The sequence below is a fragment of the Pinus tabuliformis genome, chromosome J, assembly GCF_031772625.1.
Source record: "Pinus tabuliformis cultivar Carrire ecotype Pingquan chromosome J, CPIR1, whole genome shotgun sequence".
Classification (NCBI taxonomy): domain Eukaryota; kingdom Viridiplantae; phylum Streptophyta; class Pinopsida; order Pinales; family Pinaceae; genus Pinus; species Pinus tabuliformis.
In genome coordinates, this window is record NC_142295.1 from 1,185,071,632 (window position 1) to 1,185,091,537 (window position 19,906).

Sequence of the window (19,906 nt, forward strand, 5' to 3'; positions counted from 1 at the left end):
TCAACAAAAGGCATTCACAGAGTTGAAATATCACCTTTGATCGGCACCAGTGCTCGCATTACCAGACTTGCAACAACCATTTGAGGTTCATACAGATGCCTCTGACTATGCTATTAAGTCCATCCTTACTCAACACGGGCATCCAGTGGCATATCACAATGAGACACTTTCAGACACAGTTTGGAAGTATCCTACTTATGACAAAGAGATGTATTCCATTGTGCAGGCCTACGATAATGGAGGCATTACATTTTTGGGAAGGAAAAAGTCATCCACATAAACCACTGACCCCTGCAGTTCATATAGACCCAAGGGAAATTGCGAAATGATCAGCATCAGAAGCGATCCACATACCTGCAACAGTTCCATTTGAATATCAAGTATAAGAAGGGCAGCACCAATAATGTTTCAGATTGCCTCAATTGACCATCGATCATGGCGTTAACCACCATGCTCAACTCTTGTGGGCACGAGACTTCTGATTGGCCACTTATCTATAAAAGCGGCCTAGAATTTGGCCACACATACCAGGCACTCTTAGAGGGTCAGCATGTTCCAGATTTTCACCTCCAAGATGCCCTATTATGCCACCTGGGTCACCTTTGTGTTCCTTCAAGTGAGTGTGCAAAGATGATTTTGGAAGCACACTACAGTCGGGTTGTTGGGAATTTCGGGGTCGAGAAAACGGTGGCAGTACTGCAAAAGTATTTCTATTGACCGACTCTTCGATAGGATGTCGGCAAGTACATCAAATCATGCACTACCTACACCATTGCCAAACCAACCATCAAGAAGCAAGGCCTCTATACCCCATTGCCTACCCCTAGTCGACCTTGCGAATCCATCTCCATGGATTACATGTCGGACCTTCTTTCTACTAAGCATGGAAACGACTGTGTTTTTGTGGTCGTCAATAGGTTCTTGAAGATGGCCATTATGGAAGTCTGCAAGAAGAATATCACAGTAGAAGCCACTGCTAAACTCTTCTTTCAACAAGTGTGGGTACACTTTGGGATCCCACAGTCTATCATCTTAGATCAGGATAGCAAGTTCCTCAGCACACTTTGGCCCAGTCTCTGGTCGATGCTGGACACCAAACTCACTAAGTCCACAGCCTTCTATCCTCAAACTGATGGCCAGATAGAGGTTGTGAACAGGATGATCGTACACATTTTGCGCATGAACAACTCAAAGCATCCACGCACATGGGATTAGAGCCTCCCCTATGTTCAGCATGGCTACAACTGGGCTCTCCACAGCTTGACTGGCCACAACCCTTTTTAGGTGGGCGTGGGATTCTAGCCACTATGTCCCATTGATGTGGCCATGCCATTTGCAGCTACTCACGTAGATTCAGCACATGTCCAGTCTGAAACAGATAAGGCAAAACTAGCTTTATTGAGCACATCCAACATATTCGCTAGTAGGTCCACAACATTCTAGAGAAATCAAATGCCAAGTACAAGCAACGACATGATCAACATTGGGTGCCACACAAGTTTTAGGTGGCTGACAAAGTCTAGTTGCATTTGCAAAGGAACACCTTACCGGAGCCTATCGGAAACTTAAACCACTCTGATATGGCCCTTACACCATTACCAAGGTTGTGGGAGACAATTCATTTGAGTTCAGCATTCCCCCATTCCTTGGCCTTCACCCAGTGTTCAATGTGGACTGCCTTCGACCATACTTTCCACCATTACTAAACACATCCGACATTGCAAAACAACTCACACCAACAGAGTTAAATCCAGATTGCATGGAACAAGCTGCAACTGATCGAATCATGGACACATAGATCAAGCACACTCACCAGCAGAATATCCAACTGTATCGAATTGTCAAAGCAGGCCAACTCCTTCACCAGGGCAAGTGGCTCACCAAGGACCAAGTTCAACAGAAGTTTCCTCATCTCATGGAGGAACTCAATGCAGTGGGGACCATTGCTTCCTAAGGGGGGAGGAATAATCCAGGCGGATATTGGTGGCCACCCGCCAAGTCCACTTGGACACCCACCATTGTTTGTTTCAGCTTTTCAGTTTCCTTAATTGTAGCACAGTTTACTATTTTTAGTAGTTTTTCGAGTCCTCAACTTCCAGAGCCATTTTGAGGCCCTAAACAATGTTTTTTGGGAAAATTGGGAGAAACATGGGTCCATGGACCGATGTTTCTCTTCCCAAAGTAGTAGTTCTCGGATAGATCTTTCTAACGAGATATTGTGCGCGTCAAATGGAGATCGTATGCCAAAGTTACGACCCTGGGAATTTGATGTACCAACTTACCGAAACGGGGCCCATAGTTTGGCGTTTCATCTTCTACGGTTAGGTTTTTGGATGTTTAGGGTTTTCCATTGTTTCTCAACAATAAATAGGCATTCGAGCCGCATTGTAACACAGTTCAGAGGCATGTAACCACCACATCTCTTCTAAGAGATAAGCTACCATCACCCTAGCTAGTTTATTTCCATTTATGTTTGTAAGCATATTTCAGTATTTTACAGTAATGAAATGAAGTATTATCTCTATTGCATCTCTATATGTATGGTTATTTCTGTAATTTGTTGCATTCCTGTTTAAATCCGGATCAGTTGCACTAATAACAATAAGGGGTTACACTAGTAGTATAGGGACCTAACATGCCCCTCTCCTTAAAAAAGTTTTGTCCTCAATGCTTGAGTAGTTCTAGATGCTTCTGTTTAAAATTCTCATCCTCCCATTTGGAATCTTCAGCGATTAATTTCTTCCACTTGATGAGATACTCTGAAATTGATCGATTTCATAACTGTCGATTTCTTGTTTCTGTGACTTATTCAGGTTCCAATATGATTTTTCCTTCCTCGTCAAGTTCTGGCAATATTGTTTGAATTGGGATCTTCTCACTTCTAACCTTCTTTAAGCATGAAACATGGAAAACTGTGTGCACTCGGGAAGATGCAGGAAGCTCCAATTTGTATGCCATAGTACCAATATTTTGTAACACCTTGTACGGACCATAATACTTGGTGATAATTTATTATCCGTCTTAGCTTTCTTGAGAGACATTTGTTTTTATGGTTGTAGTCATAGAAATATCCAGTCACCTACATCAAAACTTATTTCACTGCGATGTTGATATGCTTGTTGTTTCATTCTATTTTGTGCTAAACTGAGGTTATCCTTTAAGAATTTGAGAACTTGTTGTTGATGCTCGATGTGATCTTCCATTGCTTGAACCTTAGAATTTTATTTTAAAGATGATTTGATGGACAATGGATAATATCCATAAAGTGCCATAAATGGGGTCATTTTTGCTGCAGTATGGAAGTGTTATACCACCATTCATCCAGAGGAAAACACTTGTCCCATTGTCTCTGTTTATCAGATACAAAGCAACGAAGATATCCTTCCAAACATTTGTTCACTATCTCAGTTTTCCCATCAAATTGAGGATGATAAGATGATCTATGAGCTAATTGAGTACCGAGACAAGAAAATAATTATGTCCAAAAATTTCCAGTGAAAATGGAATCTCTGTCACTTACAATAATCTTTGGGTTTCCATGTAGCTTTTGAACTGTTTCCAAAAATGTCATAGCAACTGTACTGGCTTTAAATGGATGAGATAATGCACAAAAGTGTGCATACCTGGTATGTCTATCAACTACCACCATGATGACACTCTTTCCTTTGGACTTGGGTAAACCTGTGAGAAAATCCATTGAAACCTCCTCCCAACATTGACTTGGAATGGATCAAGATTGTAATAGACTCGGGATCTTAATTGTCTCACTTTATTTTGTTGGTAAACCAAACATTCTGCCACAAAATTTTGAATATCATATTTAAGTTCATCCCAAAAAAAATATTTCTTAACCCATTGGTAAGTTTTTAAAAACCTTGAGTGCCCTCCTAAGGGAGAGATGTGCAATTCCAGAAGAATCTTTTATCTGAGTTGAGAATTCTTACAGAGGTATAAGTGATCTTTGTACCATAACGAATCATTTTTCCAGCTAAATGTATCAGATGTACTGGGATCTTGTTGCAACTTTTGAATGAGTGCCCACACTTCTTAGTCATTCTTCCATTCATCCCTTGCTTTGTTTATCCAATCTGGTTGGATAATAGAAATGCCACAAAATAATGCTTACACATCCTTATCCTTTCTTGAGTGTGCATCTGCAACAACATTTTTCTTCCCTTTTTGTAGATGATTTCAAAGTCATAACCCAACATATTTGTGAGCCATTCTTGTTTTTCTTCTGAAGGTAATCTTTGTTCTAAAAAGTATTTAAGACTATCATGATTTGATTTTACCTTGAAGTGTCTTCCCATTAGATAAGGTCATCATTTCTTAAGTGCATGTAGTATTGCCAACATTTCCTTCTCATAAATAGTTGTGTAAATATTTCCTTTGATTGGACAACTTTTGAAAGAAATGGGTCTTTCTTCTTGCATTAAAATAACACCAATTTTGGGCGGATTGGGAAACACTTGGATTGATCGTTTGTTGAGACGGCTCCAAGGATGAACCCTAGATTTGCTGCCTCCTTGCCCTCGGCCGCCATCGGGTCTTTGAACGCCCCTGCTGCGGATGGTTTCGAGAGATTCATGCACAGGTTAAGGGTCTTTTTCCTCTCTGCAGATTCGCAAGATGTCCATACCATGAACGCCGGCGCCGCAGACACGGATGCTCACGCAGATCTCTTTGCCGAGAGCTCTGGGGTAGCATGGCCTCAGCCCCCTGCTTCCACAACGCGCTTATGTGGCCCTCTTCAGAATGTCGGCGCAGCGGCCAAGGACGATCACGCAGAACCCTTCATTGCTTCTCCTCGGATCGTGGCTGTCAGGAAGGAAGGGTTTGCACCGATTGGCTGTACGCCTCTTCTGCCCATGGGGAAAATCCAGGAAACGAAAATCAATCAACGCGTATGCCTCCCCTCTTCACAGATCTGCAGGGGAAAGAGGCATTCGGACTTTTCTTCCTCATTCCAGATACAAATCAAGCTCATTACAGGCAAAACTATGCTACAATGGGTAAGCCAGACGGATCTAGTGCAGAATCTCAAGCATACACTGAACATCAAACTGGGGATCCCCTCTGCAGCTCAACGACTTCTCCACGAAGGTAAACAACTAGAGGATCTCTATCCTATTTCTTTTTACGGCATTAAGAAAGATGCATCCATTATTTTAACCCTTCGTTTGAGAGGAGGAGCTGCTGGAGAGTCATCCTCAGCTAAGGCATTTTCATATAAAGATGCAGTCCATGCTAAGAAGCCTGAAAAGACAGTTCCACCGGTTCAGGCTCCACCCAAGCCTTTTTTGGTTGACAAATCGGAGGAGGTTCCCTCTGTTGAGATCTCTTACTCTGACCTGGCAGACGACACCCAAAAATTTGCTGAAAGGGCCATCATCTGCAGATTCAATGGGCTCTGGCCACGCTCAAAGGATCTTTATGACTGGATCAATGACAACTGGACTCACCGTTGCAAGATTTACTTCTGTGCAAAGGGATATTTTATAGTGCTGTTCGATAATCTCGAGTACTACGAAAAGGCCTTAGAAGAAGGCCCTTGGTTCATGGGTTCGGCAGGTCTCTTCTTAACTCCATGGTTCCCAGACTTTGACCCAGCTTCTGCAGTTATCACTAAAGCCCCTGTCTGGATCAGACTTCCAAATCTCCCAATACACCTGTGGAGCACAGAAGTATACAGGCAAATAGGCAACACTTTGGGTTGCTTTTTAATGGGAGATTACGAGAGGGAACGGCAAGGTCTCTACACATATGCTAGAATTTGTGTGGAGCTAGATTTAAGCAAGGGATTGCCAGAGCAAATCAATCTCAAGATCAATGACACTGTTTGGACCCAGTTTCTAGATTACGAAAACACTGCCTTCCGATGCCGTCATTGTCACCTAACAGGGCACCTACAGAACTCCTGCCCATCGCTGACAGCAAGATCGAAAAAGGGAATCTTCGCAAAAACCAAACCCAAGCGTTGGGCTCCCTGTCCTCCGCCGCCAGCTGGGAGCTCCAGCTCCCCAAGTTCGGAGGATGGGGAAAGCGATTCAGAACCGGACCAGGCGCCTCAGCCGATGGATCCGCCCATGGATACTATGGGGCACACCCATGACACAGCAATCTCCCAGAAACGCGCCCATGAGACCTCCTCTGAATCAGAAAAGGAATTCCCGATGATAGAGAATTCCAGTCTTCAAGTTGTCTTAGCTCATTCTCCCCATGATGGCTGGACAAAAGTCAACAAAAAGAAAGGGAAAAAACAATGTGTTGTAGTTTCTGCCCCTATGGGGTAAAAGTCAGTTAGTCAGTCTGTGATCTCAAGTCATCTGTTGTAGCTATGAGTTTGAATCTTTCCTCCGGGATCGAGGTTGATGGATCCATCATTTCCAGTCTGTCGTTCTCTTGCTTCTCCTGATTGTACTATATTTTACTTAATAGAATTAGTCTTTATCGAGAAAAAAAATAACACCAATTTTGTTTCCTGAGGCATCACATTCCACAATAAAGGTTTTTGTGAAGTCTGGGGTAGCTAAGACCGCTGCTTGGAAAATTGCATCTTTAAGATGTTCAAAGGCCTTTGTTGCTTCTGGAGTCCACGAAAATGCATCTTTCTTTAGTAATGTTGTTAGAGGTGCTGCTATTCTCCCATAATTCTTATCAAACTTGCAATAATACCCTGTCAACCCTATAAATCCTCACAGATGCTTTATGGATGTGGGAATTTTTCATTCCTTAATGGCTTTAATTTTGATAGGGTCTACCTTAACACCTTCATGAGATACAATTTGACCCAAATGTTCCACCTCTTGTACTCTAAAGAAACATTTGGATCTTTTTGCATATATAATTGTTTCTCCTCCAATAGTTTGATAACCTTGTCAACATGTTGAACATGATTCTTCCAATACTTGATGTAGTTTAGTATATCATCAAAAAATACTAACACAAATTTTCTAAAGGTTTGAAAATGGAATTCATCAAACCTTGAAATGTAGAAGGTGTATTGGTAATGATGTACTGAGCCTTTGGATACTATTGAGCAAGTGGGTTGATAGATCTTGTTGTTCCTCGGGTTGTTCTTGGTAAGGAACAATGCCAAAAAATCCTATGAAGGTTACTAAAACCTCTTTGATTTAGGCCTCATGTTGGCTCTTGGATGAGAGGGGGTAACCCTCAAACTATCACTATGATAGTTGTTGTAAATCATCTCATAAATTTAAGCACACTAAATTACAAGATGCAAAGATTGATAATTTAATAAAATATTGGAGAAATGATGCAGGTCAAAGACAATAGTTAACTCCAATTATATCTTTAGATCAAATCCTCTCCATTGGATATCTTTATCCAACAATGTAGATAAATAAAAATAAGTTGATAAAAGACATAGAAGAAATGCCTCGGATACCAATGAAAATAACAAAATATCCCTTGACATTGAAAAAAAATATCAAAATGGTTATTGAGAATGGAATTCTTTAACCTTCTTAATAGGAAAGAAATTGTATTAAAAAACTTTAGATGAAAATCAAATGTAATCATAAGACACTTTACAGAAACCCAATAACTCAATAATAATTATAAACCCTAAAAAATCTTGATTTCTAAAAAAATATAATATTTATATCTAATAAAAACAATGTATACTAACCTATTATAAATAAGACACTTCACAGAAACCCAATAACTCAATAATAACTATAAACCCTTAAAAAAATCTTGATTTCTAAATACAAATGTAATCTTTATATCTAATAAGAAACCATGTATACTAACATATTATAAACCTTCTAAAAACGAGTAATTTTTATATCTAATAAAAAACAATAAAACAATGTATACTAACATATTATAAATCTTCTAAAGACAAATAGTCACTCAAAACATTCAAAATAAAACTACATAACCCATAAAACATGTATTTGGCAAAAATTATTCATTAACTAAATATTCGAAGGCAAGAAAACAGTTATTCAACCTTTAATATTTTTTACTAAAGCAAAACTATACAAGAGTTTACAATCGCTTAGGAGAGAAAATAAATTTGACTGACATAAGAAAAATATAATAACATGAAGGAATATAGAATCTGCAAGATGGGTGATGAATCCATTTCTTGATTTGCTCCAAATAATATGACCCTATCACTAATTGCTTCAGCCTGCAGTGTGCATAAAACTCCAACCTGCATTTCGCTATCATTTTCATCCTTATCTAAAAATTAACTCCCAACCCTTATTAGTGATTGGTTTTTTAAAATAAACCTAATGTTAAATAACTCAACCCTCCTTTCAACTACTTCATAAACATATTTTTTTTTACAGTAACCCACCTTTCAACTACTTCATAAACATATTTGTTATAGTAATAACTTTTTAATTTTTTCCCATGTCATTTTGAATTATCCTTGTAAATTTTTTTGAATTTAACTATTTCATATTTTAGAGTGTTTTGATAGAATTGGTAGAATATTTTTTTCGCATATAAGATATAAAGATTATGTATTATGTGTAGTTCACAAATTAAACTTGTGATTCTAATAAATTTTTATTTTTGATCATAAAATAAAAAGTGCCCAAAAAGTCTCCAAAATATAAAATAAAGGTAATATTTTCTTATTTAAATTAAATAGTGAATAATATCTAATAGGCATCAATCCATGATAAACGTCAAAATACTTCCTTCTTGATATATTTCACATTATCAAAAAATTTAAAAACCATAAAAATGAACTAAATTATAATTTTATTTTAAATATTATTATTAATTATAAAAAGAATTAAGTTATCACAATATTATGGGCCAATACCATGGCTTATGAATATCACATGTCCAAAAAACCATAAATTATTTCAAATGGCACTTGTTCATATGCCATTTTATTTTAATTATTTAATTTAATTAAAGGGCATAACTATTTTTGAGATGAATCTCAACTTTTGATTTGTGGCTATTATAAAAATAATTTAAAATATTAGGTATATAATAGATCCTCTCCACCTTATAATTATTGATAATTAAATTAAAATTGTAAAACTCTATTCCAAAACAAATACCTATCAACATAATTAATGATCACCCATGGCAACAACAGCACAATACGAACATATCACAATCGCCACCAATAAAACATGCATTTTCTACAGAAAATGTGTCCACATATTATTGAAGTCTCTTCTTCCATTGAATATATATATGTACATGTTTGTTTTAGGTGGTTTACTGTATCAATTTCCAAAAAATTAAAATAGACAATAATTTTATAGACAAATATGTCATAACATGAGATTCAAACTCAAATGAAGAAAAAACAACATAATGTCCCCATCACACAACTTACACTCTCTTGACATTCACTTTACATATTACAAAAATAACATAAAATTCAAACTCAAATAAGGAAAAAAACAACAAAATATCTCCACCACACAACCTACACTCTCTTGACATTCAATTCACATATTACAATAACAATTGTTCACTCTCTTGACATTCAATTCATATATTACAATCGAACAAGACATCGTTGTTGTTTGATTGGTGCCAACGCTTTCTCTTTTTTAACAGTTTTTTTTTAACTTCTTCCTCACCATCCTAGATATTTATTGGCATATTTAGAGGATCCATCATGGGGTGAAGCGGCAGGAAGTTTAGAGATATTTATTGGCATATTTGGAGGATCCATCAAGGGGTGAAGCGTTAGGAATTTTAGAAATCCATTATGCAGAGATGGTATATGTATTATACTAAAATTTATTAGCATATTTGGAGGATCTATTAGAGGGTGAAGCGTTAGGAATTTTAGAAATCTATTATGCAGAGATGGTATATGTATTATACTAAAATATATTGAAGTTAGTTAAATTTAACTTGACTGTAAACATGACTGAGGTTAATATAAACAAATTAACCAAGTGTAAAGTATTTCCAAAATAAACAATTTAGATAAAATGACTGTTGAAAGCTCTAGATTCTGCTTCTCGTTCTTACCATTGATGTCGTGAAATTATTCTCTATTCACCATCTTGAATAGTAAAGCCACGGACTTCTCCAACTGGTGACTTCCCATCCCAATAAAGATGAAAATCCATGGCAAGCCAACAACAATGGTCGTCAACTACTTAAATTTGTAATCCAAGGGATTACAAACTCTATGAACATGGTCATTGAGGAGATCACTAAATTGTAGGTATTTATTGAGTTGAGTTGATTGTAGATTTCGGAAATATTTTATAATTTACATATAATAAAATCAATTATAATGAAATTATTTTTTTAATCAAATTCTAAAATATTTTCAATTCTTCTTTATGCATGTCACTGTTTAAAAAAAAATGAAAATCGAACTCTGTTTTGATTTTGAAATTTTTTTTATATAAAAAAAAAAAAAAAAAAAAATCATACCATAGCTCCTCTTTTCAATTTTCATTCTTCTTATAACTTTCCTATGGTTATCAAACTCATTTTTATGTCATACTAGAGTCATTCTCTCGTTCACTGTTTGTACAATTAAGGCCACTGTTTGTGCAATCATACCCACTGTTTATGCAATCAACCATAAATATTTCATTGTGTATTCAATGAAATCATAACAAACTATAAGTTTAACACTTTGTTTCATTGACCAATTTGATGAAAACAGGTGTTTATGAAACCAAACTTCAACTTAACGTTCTGTCTCATTACCCAATCTTCAATGAAAACACGTGTTTATGTAATCAAAACTACAACTAAACATTCTGTTTTAACTCGGCGAAAACATGTGTTTATGTAATCACAACTACAACTAAATACTATGTTTCATTACTCAACCCGGAAAAAGCATTTACTTATGCAATCAAACTTTAACTAACATTTTGTTTCATCAATCAATTTGGCGATTTCATGAGTGAACGTGGAGGATCCGAGTTGATTTACCTGTCTGCAATGAATTGCCCTGATTCTCTCTATGTTGTGGCTCAACCAACCTGCATTTCATAATGGTTGCCACTGTTAAACTCCGTTTCAAAAACCTTATTTCTTGACTGATGGCAGAGACAACATTTAACAAATAATAAACTGTGGTTGGAGCGCTTCTTATATCCTGGAGTCTAACTTGTGTTTTATTTTAAAAATCTCGAGATTTCCTCATAAAACATCTGCTGCATTTATTGAGGGAGATCAAGTTTTGGTCTTACCTTGTTGCTCACGAGATCTTCTTTAACTAACTCTGCTTTCTCTGCTAGTTTCCTCGGCTTATCCCTCAATCTACTTCGCGTTTTCTTCTTATCACTCTGATTTCCAACTGCTATATCTCTTGCCTTCTCCCTCTCAGTTTGATTTCCTCTGTTTCCGTGTTTTCTCTCTCAAACCACTCACCTCAGGCTCGCAAATGTGCACTAATGGCTTATGCAACACTTCATTGTTCTCCCTGAGCCTGCAAAACGGCTGTGATGGTGGAGAGAAAGCGATTTTTACAATGCTCTGTGTGTAAAAATGGCGGAGGTATATTGCATGAGCTCTGTTGAATGCAAAACTCATGGTGTTGTTTTGAAACATTCACTGTTGTGTTTTCAAATTTCGGTTGACCGTTCCACTTGCTGCATCTTTTGACTGCTTCCTTCGTGGCTGTCCTTCGTTTCATCGTGGTCATCCTGCATACCAACCCACAGTACTTACCTCCATGTCTCGGCATTTATTACTTGACCTTTGACTGATATATCACTCATTTCACCGTATAGTCTGCATACCATACGTTTCATTACCACTGGCTCGTATTGTTATTCATTTCATGGTGCATTGTGATTTGATCGCCGCTTTGAATTTCATTATAGTTTGATTGCATGGTTTATAGTTTTAATACATGGTCTTATCTCCATTTAACTGTCATCATACCCCCTCTTCATATCCATTACCTCCGAAACATTTCATAATGTTTGTTTGCATTGTATAGTCATCACATGATTTGTATTATGATAACCCTTGCACTCAATAGCATCATTCTTATGCGCTTTAATTATAACTTGTCGAAATAAATTATTTCGATTTCCTTCACTTTGTATTACTTCATAATGTGCATGTTTCAATATATATATTTCAATATATGTCTTTTAATTTTAAAATGACCATGTTTAGGTCATATTTAAAATTAATTTCATGATACTAATCTTGTGTATGGTTTTGTAGGTTCTAGGGTTTCAACTATTGGACCCTCTATTTGAATCCCTTTTGCTTTTCAAAAGAAAATTACTTAGGGTTATGAAATGAAATGAATATGGAATATGTAAATGGAATATGGAATATGAATATAGAATATGAAATGAATATTTGGAAGATGTTTATGGGATTAAATGTAGGATAATGGGTATGAATAGGATAATATGATGAGGGTAGTGAAATGAATATGTAAGTAAAATATGCATGTCAGGTACTAACTCAATTTTAACAATCTCTAAAAAATTTCTAAAAATTTTGAAATTTCAAGAGCAAAACTTTGTACTCACTGTACTTTCACTCCCTGATAGTATTTGATGATGTCTTCTGGTCAAATGTCTTTGATGAATTGTCTAGGATAGATTGAAATGTAGACTTTATTTCTGCTTCATGTTCTTGCATCCATCATTGATTCAGGTTCATTGATTGTTGATGTCGTTCAGGTCCCTTCTGCAATTGGTACTTGATGGTTCAGGTCCCTACTATCATGTATATTTTTATGCAGTATGATACATGTTTTTTCTAACATTTCAGGTCCCTTCTGCACAATGTTTCCAATAATGTTTCAGGTCCCTTCTACGATACAATTCAAGTTCCTTCTTCAATTCAACTGCTCAACTGAGTTTCTTTTGCAACTTCCCCCTTGCTTATCTGAAGACTTGTCCTCAAGTCTTGTTTTGTTTTGGAGGTTCATTCTGCAAAATCAAACTGTCGTGAGTGTAAAACAAAAATTGTGAATTCATATAGGCCAAACTAGTTGGTTTTCCTCTATGAATTCATGTTTTCTTTGTGCTAGTTGCCTGGTTTTCACAAGCAAACTTTTTATTATATTTTTATTTATTTATTATTTTTTCTTGTTTTTTTCATATTTTTTCATATTTTTTTATTATTTTTTATTCTTCTTCTAGAGTACTAGAAGGCATATTGCTATGTTGTTCCATTACTTCCAGGTCAGTCTCTTTTGTCATTTGTTTCACAAAATCTTCTTTATTGATAGGCTTATTGTAGACTTTAAGCCTATGTCTGTTAACTAGAAATGAAGTAGATTCTTGATCAATTGTTTTTATCTGAACAACTCCGTTATCAAATATTTCTTCTATCTCATATGGCCCCAGCCAATGAGTTGTAAACTTTTCCTTGAAATATTTGAATTTGGAGTCAAACAATAATGTCCAATCTCTTTTGTTGAATGTATTTTTCTTGATGAATCGATCATGCCATTTTGTCCTTTATTGTTGCACCAAAGTTGTGTGTTCTACTGCTTGCTATCTTTGTTCATCCAGTTGATTCAATTCCATTATCCGTTGTTGTTGTGCTTCAGACAATTCTAGTCCTAACTTTGCTGCTAACTTGAATGTGTGTATCTGAAATTCTATGGGCAACAGGACTTCTTTTCCATACACTAACTGGTATGGACTGAACCTAGTTGTGTTTTTCCATGTTATTCTGTATGCCCATAGTGCATCTCTTAACTTTTCTGACCAGTCCTTCATGTTCATCTGTACTGTCTTCGTCATGATATTTTCCAAGACTTTATTTGTTGACTCCACTTGTCTGTTTGCTTGAGGATGGTACGGAGTTGATTTTCTGTGTTTGATCTTGTACTTCTCTGTAAGATCACGAACAAGTTTTGAAGTGAACTATGTGCCTTGGTCAGTTACAATCTGTCTTGGTACCCCAAATCTGACAAAGATTTCCTCAAAGAGGAATGTGACCACTGTGTTTTCTGTTGCTCTTGCTACTGCCTTTGCCTCAACCCACTTAGTTACATAGTCAGTACATACCAAGATGTACTTCTTTCCGTTTGATGGTGGATTTATTGGTCCCACAAAATCCAGAGCCCATTGCTCAAATGGTTCTATGAGCACTTGTGGCTTAAGTGGAATTTCATCTGATATTATTGGCCTTCCTATTCTTTGGCAACTGTCACACCTCTTGACATAGGCTTTGGAGTCTTTGAAGATTGTTGGCCAGTAGTAGCCGAGTTGCAGCACCTTGTAGGTTGTCTGCTTGTCTGCAAAATGACCACCACATGGCTCATCATGACATGCTTTCAAAATTTCTAATATTTCATCTTCTCTAACACATTTTCTTATTATCAGATCAGAGCTAGTATAAAACAGATCACCATTCACCCAGCTATATCTAGAACTTTCTCTAATTATCTTTCGTTTTTGTTTCTTTGTGAACTGGCCTGGTAATTTTCCATATGATAAATAATTTTCTATATCTTCAAACCATGGTGTTTTGACAGTTATTGCAAATAGATTTTCATCTGGGAAATTATCTGAAATAGGATTTAGATCACCAAGTGTATGAAGCCTTGAAATGAAATCAACTACTTGATTGCCTTTCCCTGGTACATCTTGAATTGTAATATTAAATTCCTACATTAACAATAACTATCTTGTAATTCTACCATTTGTGATTTATTTTTTCATTAAGTATTTGATTGCTGAATGGTCTATGTGAATGAACACTCGGTAGCCTATTATGTAATGCCTAAATTTATTTACTGCATGTACTACAGCTAACATTTCTTTCTATGTGACTGTGTAGTTCAATTCCGTTGGTGTTAAGTTTTTTACTTATGAAGTATATAGCATAATTAAACAGGTTTTCTTTTTGTCCAAGTGATGCACCTATAGCAGTATCAGATGCATCAGTGGAAATATGAAATGGCAAAGACCAATTTGGTCCTCGAAGGATGGGGGCAACTAATAGTTTTTCTTTCAATATTTGAAATGCATTTTGACAATGATTTGTCCATTGGAATTCAACATCCTTTGAAAGTAACTTGAATAGAGGTTGTGCTATTTTACTGAAATTTTCAATAAATCGCCTATAGTAGCCTGCATAACCCAAGAAAATTCTTACCTCCTTTTGAGTTGTAGGTGGCATTAAATTCACAATGACTTGTATTTTGGTTGGGTCCACCTTAATTCCTAATGAGGAAATATGGTGTCCCAACACTATCCCCTCTGTTAACATCATGTAGCATTTTTCATTACTCAGGGATAGATTTGTCTCTATGCATCGTTTCAAAACTTTCTCAAGCTTTTTCAAACAATCATCATATGTGTTTCCATATACAGTGAAATCATCCATGTAGACTTCTACACATTCATGGATCAGATCAGCAAATATTGCAAGAACTGCTCTTTGGAAAGTAGCAGGTGCATTACATAGCCCAAAAGGCAAAACATTGTATGCATATGTTCCCCATGGGCAGGTAAATGTTGTTTTGTCCTGGTCTTCCCTTGCTATTCTAATCTGATTATACCCACTAAACCCATCTAGGAAAGAAAATAATTTCTTCCCAGCTAATGAATCTAGGACTTGGTCTATAAATGGTAGCAGAAAATGATCTTTTAATGTTGCTTTGTTCAATTCCTAGTAATCTACACATATTCTCCACTTCCCATTTTTATTTGGTACAAACACTAAGGGAGAGACCCACTGACTGTCAGAAATAGGATAGATGAACCCAACTCAGTAGCTTTTGCAGTTCTTCTTTCACTATTTCCTTCATCGTGGGGTCCATCCGCCTTTGAGGTTGCCTTACTGGTTTAATCTGGTCATTAGTATAGATGTGGTGGATACATGTGTCAGGATGAATTCCCTGCATATCTGTGTAATCCCAGGAAAAATATTTTGAGTACTTTTGTAATAATGCCATTACCTCTTGTTCTTGTGACTATTGTAAGTTGTTACCAATGTTCAAATGTTTTCATATTTTGAGTACTTCTGTAATAATGTCATTACCTCTTGTTCTTGTGACTATTGTAAGTTGTTACCAATGTTCAAATGTTTTTCATGATACATCTCAATTGTTTTTGTTGTTGAACTGGTAATTGTGTTTACAGGAAAAATATTTGTGAATGATTCTTGTAGTGATTGAATTGTGCAGGTTTCCTGAAAACAGTGGTTCAAAAGATTACTTGCAGCTTCATACTGAGCTACTCTAAGCTGCTTTGAAATATCCGGTTCTGAGATGAAAAGATCCAATAGATCTTCATTCTCCTCTTCTTCTCTAAGGTCAAAGACTTGGTTAATACTTAGAACTGATTTAGTATGTTGTTTTTCTTGTCCTTCAAGCAATGATACTAAAGAAGGTGCTTGTGTTGGAGAATAAAGTGTGATGTGTTTTCTCTCATCCCCATATAAAATAATCATACTTCCCAATCTGCATCCTATAAAGGCATCAACCCCGGTCTGCCTAAGATTAGAGGACGTACTCCTAAGTTTGTTTTTGGCTGCAAAATGAGGAAGTCTACAGGATACTCCGATGAATCCAAAGAGACGATGATATATTCTAATATTCCTTCTGGTATAACTTTAGATATGTCTGCTAACTCTAAAATGGTAGTCGTAGATCTAATGTTGTTTAAATCTAAATGTTTCATTGTCTCTGTAGTCATTACATTTATAGTTGCTCCCAAATCTATTAATGTGTTTGGAACTGAAAAATTGTTTATTGAAATAGTAACCATAGGGATACCAGGGTCAATATATTTTTCTACTATTGTCTTTGCAGACATGATGCTATCTAGTTTTCCGATGACTTGGATTGTAGTAGGATCCTTCTTCTTTTTACCAGTTTTCATAATGCATAATTCCTTTATTGTTTTAGCATAAATTGGTATTTCTTTGATTGCCTATAATAAAGGAATTTTTACATAAGAATTTTTTAATTCATCCAAAATATCAAATTCAGGAAGGGTCATTTGAATTTTCTACTTTACTAACCTCTCTGGATAGGGTGGTGTTTGAGTTATTACAGTTTTTCCTTTTTGACTCTGATTTTTTGAATGTGATGTTTTAGGTTGTTCTCCTTGTTCAGTTGGTTCTTCTATGATCGAAGGATAACTTTTATGCAGTACTTTCCCAGACCTTAAATGGACATCATTTATGGGAAGAATGGAGTATGTTGTAAAATATGTTGTTTCTTCCACGTTGTATGCAGGTTTATCCATTTTGTTGCTCGGATTTGCTACTGGCTGAGCTGGTAGTTGAGTTGGTCTAGGCTGGTTTGAAGGCAGTTGTAGTTGTTGTGGTTGTGTTAGTAATGGTGCAGGATTCTGTTGTGGAAATGGCATGGATTGTGGATATTGTTGGAACTGTTGGTATGGGAATGGTTGTTGATATTGTTGCTGGTATTGTTGTTGGTATTGTTGAGGATACATTTGTTGAGGTGGCTGGTTTCCATAACTATATCCTCTCCAACCTTGTGCAGGTTGGTTTTGATATTGTTGTGGAGGCCAAGCTTTCCATGGCATTGGGGTATTCCAAGAGTTTTGAGGTGGATACTGATAGTTTTGTTGAGGGAATTACTGAGGGAATTGTTGAGGAATCCTTGGCTACCAAGGCCTTCTTGGTGCCACATAATAGAAACCTTCTACTCCTTGTACTTCTTCCATTGGATTCATTTGCAATTATTTCAACTTTAGACAGTTTTATGTTGAATGGTTTTCTGTGCAAAGGCCACATACTTGAACACTATCTAAAGGACATTCTCTTAATGCATGCTTCTTTCTACATTTGGGACAAAAGATTGCTAATATTTGTTCTTGTTCCTCTTTCTTTTTGTTTGCTTTTAGAACATCTACTTGTGTCCCTAATGTACTTAGAAGATCAGTTTTGAAGTTTTCCAGCAAGCTCCCTATCTCTACTCTTGTTACCCCTCCTGCTACTGATTTTGCTGCTTTTGAACTAACATCTCTCCTTCCAGCTTTTGATCTTCCTCTAGAATATTTTTGACATAGTTCTACAATTTCATTAAATGGCAAGTTTGAAATGTCACCCTTTCCCATTACATTCAAAATATCAAGGTATTCATCTCTTATACCTTTAAGAAAGATTGTTCGAATGGTATCCTGATTTAGCGAGTGTTGTTTAGACTTTTGAAGATTGTAAGAAAATATTTCCAAGTATTCTTCTAAAATTTCATCTTCTTGTTGTGTCATTCTGAAAACATCCTCTTTTGATCCCTAGGCCTACAATAGGCTTGGTATTTTTTAAGAAATGTTAGTAAATTATATATTACGAAGCAATGGAACACATAAAATATTGCATAAATATAAACACAAAAAACGCATAAAACAAGAGAGACACAGATATACGTGGTTCACCCAATTTGGGCTACGTCCACAGAGAAACAACTAGTCCTTCCTTTTATATTATCCAGCAAACTGAAGAGATACAACCTACAGTAGATCCGCTGTAACGCCCTCTTTGCTCTCAATCTCCTCTCTCTTCCTCACTCAGAATACAGATATGCATAGACGCAATACAATTCCCTCATATATAGTGAGGGGTTGCCTTCTAGGGCAAAAAACCCTAAATCAAACATAACATCTACCATCAGATCATCCGCCTAATGAACGGCCCAGATTGACTAGAAATTACTAGACTTTTACAAAGCAATTTTACATCTATTTTTAGCTTCGGGGGCGTTGCCCCCGAACCCCCAAGCCAGGGGGTATTTACCCCCGCGAGGGGGACAAGTCCCCCCCGTGTGGAGGGGTGTATAGTCTTTATGGGGTATACATCCGCCTGAAACTTTTGAACACAGGAGATAATCAGGCTCCACACATAACAATCTCCCACTTGGAGACTGAGTATAGCAACTCCACCACTACTTCATTTGCTAGGCAATAACTCCACTTTGGACCTGGCTATTTCTCATATTCTTCATCATACTTGAAGACTAATTGAAACTGAGCAGATTCTCAGTTTCTCCCTGGTTACAACTTTTGTTAACATATCTGCAAGATTCTGGCTAGTGTGTATCTTTTCCAGCTTCAACTGTCCATCTTCCAATGCTGACCATATGAAATGGTACTTGAGCTGTATATGTTTAGTCTTGGAATGAAATGCAGAGTTCTTTGCAAGATGTATGGCACTCTGGCTGTCACTGTATAACCTGCCCAACTCCTGCTTCTTGCCCAATTCATCCAGAAACCTTTGTAACCAAATCATTTCTTTACTAGCCTCTGTAGCAGCAACATACTCTGCTTCTGTTGTTGAAAGTGCAACAACACTTTGGATTTTTGAAACCCAACTGACAGTTGTTCCACCTACAGTAAACACATACCCTACTATGCTCCTCCTGTTATCTCTATCACCTTCCATATCTACATCAACATATCCATGTAGAGCAATGTTTGAACCTCCAAAGCATAATGCCTGATTTGTGGTACCTCTCAAATACCTGAGAATCCACTTCACTGCCATCCAATGTTCTTTTCCTGGATTGTTCATGTACCTACTTACAACTCCCACTGCATTTGAAATATCAGGCCTTGTGCAGACCATTGCATACATTAAGCTTCCAACTATTGATGCATATGGAACTTTAAACATATGATCCATTTCTTCCTGAGTCTTGGGACACGCCTCCTTACTTAATTTGAAATGGCTAGCCAAAGGTATACTAACTGGTTTTGCATTCTACATATTAAACCTTTTCAACACCTTTTCTATGTACTCACTTTGAGACAATGTTAATTTGCAATTCTTCCTGTCTCTAATTATTCTCATACTAAGGATTTGTTTTGCAGCACCCAAATCCTTCATTGCAAATGAGTTTGTCAATTTCCTTTTGAGCACATTTATTTCCTACATGTTAGAACCTGCAACAAGCATGTCATCTACATACAATAACAATATAATATAGCTACCATCATTTTGCCTTTTGAGATAAACACAATGA